Source organism: Haliaeetus albicilla, unplaced genomic scaffold (assembly GCF_947461875.1).
Source record: "Haliaeetus albicilla unplaced genomic scaffold, bHalAlb1.1 scaffold_84, whole genome shotgun sequence".
NCBI classification, from domain to species: Eukaryota; Metazoa; Chordata; class Aves; order Accipitriformes; family Accipitridae; genus Haliaeetus; species Haliaeetus albicilla.
Window position 1 is genome coordinate 187,431 of NW_027212511.1, and position 8,600 is coordinate 196,030.

Genomic DNA, 8,600 nt, shown 5'->3' on the forward strand with positions numbered 1-8,600 from the left:
TGGAGTCAGCTGTCCCAGCTGTGTCCCCTCCCAGCTCCTTGTTCAGCCCCAGCCTGCTCGCTGGTGGGGCAGGGTGAGAAGCAGAACAGCCCTTGACTCTGTGCAAGCACTGCTCAGCAATAACAAAAACATCCCTGGGTTATCAATGCTGTTTTCAGCACAAATCCAAAACGTAGCCCCATACTAGCTACTGGGAAGAAAATTAACTCAATCCCAGCCAAAACCAGCACAACAGCGTACGTGACAGAGACAAAAGAATTAAAAAATGGGGACAGCTAACTAAACAGACAGATATAGGAAGAAAATTTAAACGGTGATGGGCTACATGACAGACAGGAATAAGCTAAAGACAGTGAATATGTTAAAGCAGACATAGAAAGAAAAAGTAAAAAGCAACAGGGTACACAATAGTGAGGAAAGAATTAAAAAACAGTGATACACAGCTCGATACAAGTAGATATAGAGGGAAAATTTAAGTGATTGGGTACTGGACAAAAAAAATTTTAAAATAGCCACAGTGAACTAAAACTGAGAAATATAAAGGAAATTTAAAAGTGACACAGGGGCACAGGACAGAGAGGAAAAAAATAAAAAATAAAGACAGTGAACTGGATAAAAGCAGACATAGAAAGCAAATTTTCAAAGCAACAGGGTACACAACAGACAGGAAATAATTAAAAAATAGCAATAGGCAGCTTCATAAAAGTAGATGTAGCATCGTAGTTTAACCCTGGCTGGCAACTATGTACCATACAGCTGCTCACTTACTCCACCACAGTGGGATAGGGGGAGAATCGGGAGGGTAAACGTGAGAAACTCATGGGTTGATATAAAAAGTTTAATAATTAAAAAGACTTTTTTTTTTTAAAGTTGTACAAGAAAACAAAACCAGCAAATGAAAACAATTGCTCACCACCAACTGACCGATGCCCAGCCAGTCTCAAGCAACTGGGTACAGGAGAGAGGGAGGAATTAAGATATAGGGTCAGGGAGACAGAGAGGGGAAGACATAGAAATTAAGTTTTCAAAGTAATGGGGTACAAGGCGGTGCAGAAAAAATAAAAAACAGGGAGAAGAAGCTGGTTAGAGAGAGGCATATTAAAAATTTAAAAGGCAACAGGGTACTGGGCAGAGTTGACAGACGAATAACAAGTTTTGAGGAGCCATACACATAGGTGGGCAGGCAGAGAGGGAGACAGACGAAGGGAGGCAAGCAGACGTCTAAAGAAGGGAGGCAGAGGTGGGCCAGGACGTAGAGGAGAGGACGTGCGGACTCACCACAGCTCCTGGTGCCGGCAGGAGACCTTCACCGCCCCGATGCTTCTCTCTCCGCCTCTGCCCCTTCCTCCTCCCCAGTGCCGGCTGCCTGACCCTCACCCGCTCGGCAGCACGCAGCGGACGCCTCAATGCTCCTCATCCACAAGGCTTGCTTTGATACATGGTGGCTCACGCATGTAGCCAACAAAGGCCAGGGACAGCTCAGAGGGATCCTTCCTTGGCACAAGGACTGGCCATTCCTTGCTGCAGGCACCTACCAGCCAGACCCCCGTGCACTCCCTCCTCAGCCAGTTCCCCTGCCCAGGCAGCCCCCTTTACAGCTGGAGCCCCTTCACACAGCAGGGCCAGCCCCATCCTCAGCCTCACTGGCCACACCTGGGGCCATCCCATCCCCAGCTGGAGCCCATCAGGAACAGGGGCCATTGCCAAAGCCCCACAGCACATCATCCCTGCCCCTGACCTACCCACATCCAGGGAGACAGAGGAGGAAGGACAGAGAGACACAGATGTGCAAGACAGGGAGCCAGGAAATTGGATGCTGGGAACAAGAGAGGGACGAGACGCAGGAAAACAGTGTAGAGAGAGAAGAGCAGAGAGACTGAGCAGAACAACAGGGATGGAGATGGAGGAATAAATAATAGGAAGCAGGGGAGAGAAGGGGAAGAGACTGGCAGGACAAGAAGATAAAGACAGGACAAGGGACAGGGAAACATTCTCAGGTGATACAGGAGAAGAAACAGCAAGAACTAGAAAAAAGAAACAGGGAGCCAGGTAGAGAGAAAAATTTTAAAAAGCAACAGCATACAAGAAACATAGGCAAGAACTGAGGGGTAGGCAGAAAATGTAAGAAGTGACATGGTACAGGACAGAGAGGGAAGAGTTAAGAACTAGAGACAGGGAGATGGATAGAAGGAAACATAGAAAGAAAATTTTGAAAGCAACAGGGTACAAGAATCAAAAAGTAGGTACATGAAGCTGCATAGAGGGAGACGTAAGAATGAAATTTGAAAAGCAACAGGGCACAAGAAATGCAGGCGAGAAATTAAACTAAGGTCAGGGAGACAAAGAGAGGGAAAAGTAGCAAGAAAATTTTAAAAGCAACTGGGTTTAAGAAACATGCAAGAATTTAAATAGGGATGGAGAGGTAGGAAGTTTCAAAAGTGATGACATACAAGAAATATAGGCAAGATTTTAAAAATAGGGACAGGGAGCCTGATAGAAGGAAACTGTGGTGGGTTGACCTTGCCTGGCTGACGAGTGTCCACCAAGCCACTCTATCATTCCTCCCCCTCAACAAGACAGGAGGGTACAAAATACAACAAAAAAGCTTGTGGGTCAAGATAAGGACAAAGAGATCACTCACCAATTACTGTCACAGGCAAAACAGACTCAACTTGGGGCAATTAATTTATTGTCAGTCAAAATCAGAGTACAATAATGAGAAATATGAACAAATCTGAAAAACACCTTCCCCCCACCCCTCTCTTTTTCCTGGGCTCATCTTCACTCCTGACTTCTCTACCTCCTCCTACCAAGCAGCACAGGGGGAGAGGGAGGGGGGGGTTGCAGTCAGTTCATCACAAGTTGTCTCTGCTGCTCCTTCCTTCTTCGTGTTCTTCCTCTGTTCCAGTGTGGTGTCACTCCCATGGGGCCACAGGTCCTGCCAGAAAACCTGCTCCAATGTGGGCTCCTCTCCACAGCGTCACAGCCTCCTTTGGGTGCATCCGCCTGCTCTGGCGAGGGGTCCCCCATCGGCTGCAGGGTGCACATCTGCTCTGCCATGGACCTCCGTGGGCTGCAGGGGGACAGCCTATGTCACCATGGTCTTCACTGCAGACTGCAGGGGAATCTGCTTTAGGACCTGGATCACCTCCTCCTTTTCCTTCTTCACTGACTTTGGTGTCTGCAGGACTGACAGCTTCTGCACAGCATTTTTTTTTAGCCCTTCTTAAATATCACAGAGGTGCTACCAGGGTTGCTGGTTGGCTCAGCTTTGACCAGTAGCAGCTCCATCTTGCTGGAACTGGCTGTGCCCAGCATGGGGGCAAGTCCTGGTGTCTTCTCCCAGAACCCACCCCTGCAGCCCCGGCCCACTCCCCTGCCCCAGCTGGCCACACAAACTCACTACAACAGTGATCGGCTTCAGGGCAGAGAGGGGGGATTGAAAAGTAGGGAAAGGGAGACAGAGAGAGAGATGGGGCGGGGGGGGTAGCAATGGGCTACAGGACAGCAAGGAGGAACTAATAAAAAGGGAGAGGATACCACACAGAGAGATGGAGAAAAACAAATATTAGTGATGAGCCGCAGGGCAGAAGGAAGAATTAAAAAAAGGGGACAGTGAGGTAGATGAGAGAGACTGAGAAATATCAAAAACACTGATGATCTAAAGGGGAGAGAGAGGGAAAATAAAGAATAGGGACAGGGAACCAGACAGAGAGACTAATAAAGACAACAATGGGCTATGGGACAGTGAGGGAAGAAGTTAAAACATAGGGACAGGGACCTGGAACAAGAGAATCTAAGAAAGTAAAAGTGTATCCAGAATACAGGGCAGAGAAAGGAATTTAAAAATAGAGACACAGCATCAGACAGGTGAGAGCGGCGGGAACTGTGAAGGGCTAAAGGGCAGATAGGGAGGAATTAACAAGATTGGGATAAGAAGACAGACGGATAGATGGAGAAAGAAAAAGTAGTGACGGGCTGCAGGGCAGAAACAGAGGATAAAAAAGAGGGATGGGACAGGCCAGAAGTGCAGAGAGAAAAAGAAAGCAGAAGCAGAACAACAGAGAAAGAGGGGGACTTAGAGAACAACAGAGGGAGAGGTATAGGAAGAAAAAAACAAAAAAATTAAAGCAGTGAGAGAAAGAGAAGGTGGGGGCAGGGAGGGACTGGGATGCAGAAGAGGGGTGACACAGCCCCAGGGGTCCAGGACTCACCGTACCTCCCGCTCTTGGAGCTGCTGAGAGAATTTGACTGTTCAGACATGCCTGTCTCTCTCTCCCTCTCCCTTCCTCCTCTGCAGCTGCAGTCACTTGACTGTCATCCACCTAAGAGAATAGATTGGTGCCTTACAGCTCTTACAATATGAGGCTTCCTAGAAACACAGGCTCACATGCACACACACACACTACATGACTGTACTGTGGTTTTGGTTACGCATACAGGCCCTGCTGTGCACACTGGTGATCGGATCTGCTGAGGACTACACTAAGAAGGGTCCATCCTCACCTGGAGAGGCAGGCTATCTCCTGTCTGCAGCTGCTGGCTGGATCCTCTTTATTTTATTCTTCAAATAAAAAAATTCTTCAAATGCAGGCCACTACGGAATCTTTCCATGGCAACCACGGTGAAACGGTGCTAGCTGACATCCAGCTGAGAGAAGAAGAAAAACATTAGCACAAAGCTGGGCAGAAATCCAAAGCTGCCTTTTTGTTGTGAAGGTTTGTGAAGACAGTACGACTGAGCGGAGGAAAAAGTATTTTTGCGTCATCTTTGGTACAGCTGTTGACACAGGCCACTAGAGCTTTTGCATTTTTCAGACAACCATGCCTTTTTTTTTCCTTTCTTTTTTGACTCATTGGTAACTTTACTTTCAGGTGACAGACATAGAGACCTACATACGTTTTCTCAAGCCTTAGTATAGCCGAGGCTTCATCGCCCTATACGTCCCAAGTTGAGTATTTTTGCTAGAGAGCACAGCAACACATCTGTCCTTGTGAACTGTCTCGTTGCAAAAAAGGAATGATTTTTTCCGGGCCGTTGCTCCAAACGGTCAAGATCTTTTAAAACCGCAGTTATGCCACCAAACCCGCTCACGGTCCCTCCTAGCTTTTGACCGCCCTGAGATTTAACAGGCACACGCTCCGTTCCATCTTCCAACAGCAAAAATACGTTAACGCTCTCGGACCCAGAGCGCAACCCTATGGATGTCCACGCACGCACCCTGCCGTTTTGATGAGGAGCCACCGAGCAGCCCTGCGAGCACAGCTGCACGCGCCAGATCAGTTTCACCTGCGCCGCGAGTTACCGGTTTCCGTGAACGTAGTTTCTGATGCTTTAAACCGAAAACCGTATCTCGACGCTTCGCCGCAGCAGAAACGACCCATCGCTAGACCGCTACAAAAACGCAGCAACACCAATTGCAAACCCACAGCAGCGACAGCTCCAGAAATATTTAGACCAGGAACAAGGGAGAAAAATAAAACAGCTTCATCTCACGCACAGGGGAGCGGCAGGCAGAGAAAAGGGTCGGCATTCTGAGCCCTTACAGAAAACGGGCATTCTCCTTCCGTTCCTCGGCCCGTCCGTGAAGGTCTAAATACCGCAACACTACTACGGCAACGTCTAGAGTAGGGCACAGCAGCCCTGCCACTGGACTTGCCATCGACCCATGCTATTTACGTAGCAGGACGCGTACGCAGAGGGACACGTTTTGCCACACGCAACCTTGAACTTCCTGAAAATTTACGTTTACCGAAAAAAGCCATTTGGAACATATTGCCAAACAACATTCAGCAATGAAGCTTTGATGCGTTTGACACACGCAAGTTTTTTGGTCACTTGCTATTTGCTTCCTGTTGCTGCTGCTGTTCTTCCTTCAGAAATTCTACTTGTAGCCAAGTTATTCACTACTGGTTCAAGCATTTGCCTTCCTGGTATTACCAGCACATTCACAGAGGCAAGTAACTTAATTGCTCTTCTACAATTATCCAAACGACAATTACAGCCACAAAAGAGAAGGAGAGGTCAGGCAGCAGAAGAGCTCTGCAGGCTGGCACCAGTCAATATTGCACTCTCTAAAATCAAACAACAACAAAACAAAACCGTGACCCTGTATCTTTTTTTTTTTTTCTTCTTTCAGAGCTCATCCCTGCCTCAGCATTTTGTCTTGTCAGAGCATGAAGCGCAGGTGACCTGACGACTTTTGCGTGTGATGAGTACCTGTTCAGAAATAGTCCAGATCTGCAAGACTGGTGTCATTTTTATGGTTTTAATCATCATAACTCAAATTTTATTTGCTCACGCATTTGTGAGGAAACTAATTAACTTTTAGACACTGCCTCTCCTTTTTTTGGGGGTGGGTGTGGAAATGTGTTAGAGAGTGAAAAACATTACGATTCAGAGCTCCCAACCATGAGGGAGTGGTGGAGAAATCAATGAAAGCAAAGACCAACAGCAGCAACATCAACTGAAAGTTGGCTTTAATTCCGATCACGTACTTAAGCGACTCTCCAAGTCTATGCCTCGGTCCTATGAATGACTAGTCCCTTTTTGGAAGGACAAACTTTTTTACTTAAAAGTCCTAGACTGAAGACTCCACTGAACGGAATGGGGATTGTGCCACGGGACAAAATGCCATCAACACTCTTCATGGGGAAGGAAAAAAAAAATCAAATAAAAATCAAGTTTAAGTACCAGTTTCCATCATGTTTCACTCATTACATTTCTGCTGGCATCTAGGTGCTCAAAAATGAACTACGGGGACACCACATATTCCTAAAAATTCAGTTATACATAAAAAAAGTAAAAGGCTATTTCCAACTTGCCCATCAAATCAGTATGAACAGAGAGAAGAGAAACACTCGACCCTGAAGAAGCTAACAGGCAGCTCTGAATTTACCAGACAAAAAATTTCATTCTTTCACCTGAAACAAAAACATATCAAGGGACCAGTTCAGGAACAGGGCACGATCTGTTAAACAGCAATTTTTCCATCAGCTTTTCTGCACTAGCAGCAAATTTGCCTTCCCTGTGGGTTTAACGTGGAGCATCTGTAGTGCCCTTGAACTCGCAAGTGTTTCTCTCCGCTCCCCCAGCCCGACACGTGCGACTACCTGAGCAGCAAGCAGAATTGACCACGCAGGATTTTCTTCGTGTGACGCGGAAGGTGACGCTGGGAGAAAAGGAAACAAAGAAATGAACCTGCTCGTCACACCCAGCCAACGGTGGAAAGACAGGGGAGGATTCTGCCGGAAGGGCTCTGCACCCCAGGAGCTCCCGCCGGCCGGTTTCTCTCCCCTTTGCCCGGTACCGAGGGGACGACGACACCTCGCCCGCGCCCCCTCGCGGGGGGGGCTGCCCCAGGAGAGACGGGGGACCCCCACCTCGCTTCTGCCCGCGGGAACGGACCGGGAGAGACCCTCCACGCAGAGAGAGGAGCGCGGTGTGGATTGCATGCCCGAGGGAAGAGGCCGGGCTCCCCGCTGGCAGAAGGACAACTCGCCTCCCTGCCGCTCGGAGCAGCTTGCTGCGGACAGCCCTGCCTGCGCCCGGCCGCTCTTCCGCCGTGCTGGGAGCGCAGTCCGGCCGACGGACGCTCCAGCGAAAAGACGCTCCAGCTAATCGCGCCTCCTGCTCCTTACAGCCGCAGGTACTTTTGCCTCTGGCTAATGCACGCTCCAGACAGCGGACACCCCGCCTCGTTCCAGCTCCCGCTTGCTACAGTTCTGGCTCGTTGAAGCCCCAGCTCCGCGCTGAAGCTCCGGCTGATTTCAGCTGCTTCTCCTTACAAGCTCCAGCTACGTGCAACGGTCTGGGCTTTCCATAAGGTTGTATATCAACTGCTGTCAAAACTGGAGCATTGGGATTAAACATCAGAGTTACACGCCGAATAAATATTCGTTAGTTTGCGCGATTAATTACTTAACAACTATTCTGAGCAGCGCAGAAAGAAGAGCTGGACTCAAAGAGGGCACGTGGGGTCTGAAAAGCGCCCTTCCCCCCCACAGACCATCACAGATGTTGAGTTCGGCCTGCTGCGTGCCGGACTCCCAAACTTCGGCGTCCGACACAACCAGACCCCCATCTCCGGGGAGGGTCCACGCACCCTGCCCGCCCCCCGCTTCCCCCCGCAGCCCCCAACACCCTCCCACCCGCCTGCAAAACCAGCCAAGCCGGCTCCCGCTTTTGGACCCCGCACCAGCTGACTCGGGGCCCATTTGGGAGCCAAAAAACCCGGCTGCTGAGCCCGTTCTCAAGGCCCAAACACGCAGGGCCGGACCTCTGTTTCTGGGCCCAAAGCCGCGCAGCTCGGTCTGTTTCCGAGCCCCCACATCAGCCACGCGAGCCTGTTGTCAAGCCCCAGGAACAGAAAACTTGTTCTCCGTTTCTGACCCTGCAGTGCCCACGGGCGACGCTGAGCGTAGCCACCCCACAGCCCTGCACCCCCGGGGCCCCACACGTAGTTTCGGGGAGTGCTCGGGACCTGCGGAGGGCCCGGCCCCACGCCTCTGCGGGGCAGCCCCAGCACAGGCAGGGCGTCGCTTCACGATTGCCGTTTCAGGCTTTATTTCCCCGCCATCACCGGCACGGCCAGGCCCCCA

General features: G+C 49.8%; 1 long non-coding RNA gene across 2 annotated transcripts; it reads right to left on the bottom strand.

Annotated features, from left to right (window-relative positions):
- Positions 1 to 2,667: 2,667 nt before the first annotated feature.
- Positions 2,668 to 4,820, bottom strand: LOC138684253 (uncharacterized). 2 transcript variants are annotated; one of them, XR_011323595.1, is made up of 3 exons: positions 4,507 to 4,820; positions 4,220 to 4,325; positions 2,668 to 3,073 (listed from the first exon to the last, which is right to left on the bottom strand). It is a non-coding gene; the product is annotated as an uncharacterized lncRNA (long non-coding RNA). The 2 variants fall into 2 exon arrangements; XR_011323594.1 differs by having other exon boundaries at positions 2,668 to 3,115.
- Between the last annotated feature and the right edge of the window lie 3,780 nt (positions 4,821 to 8,600).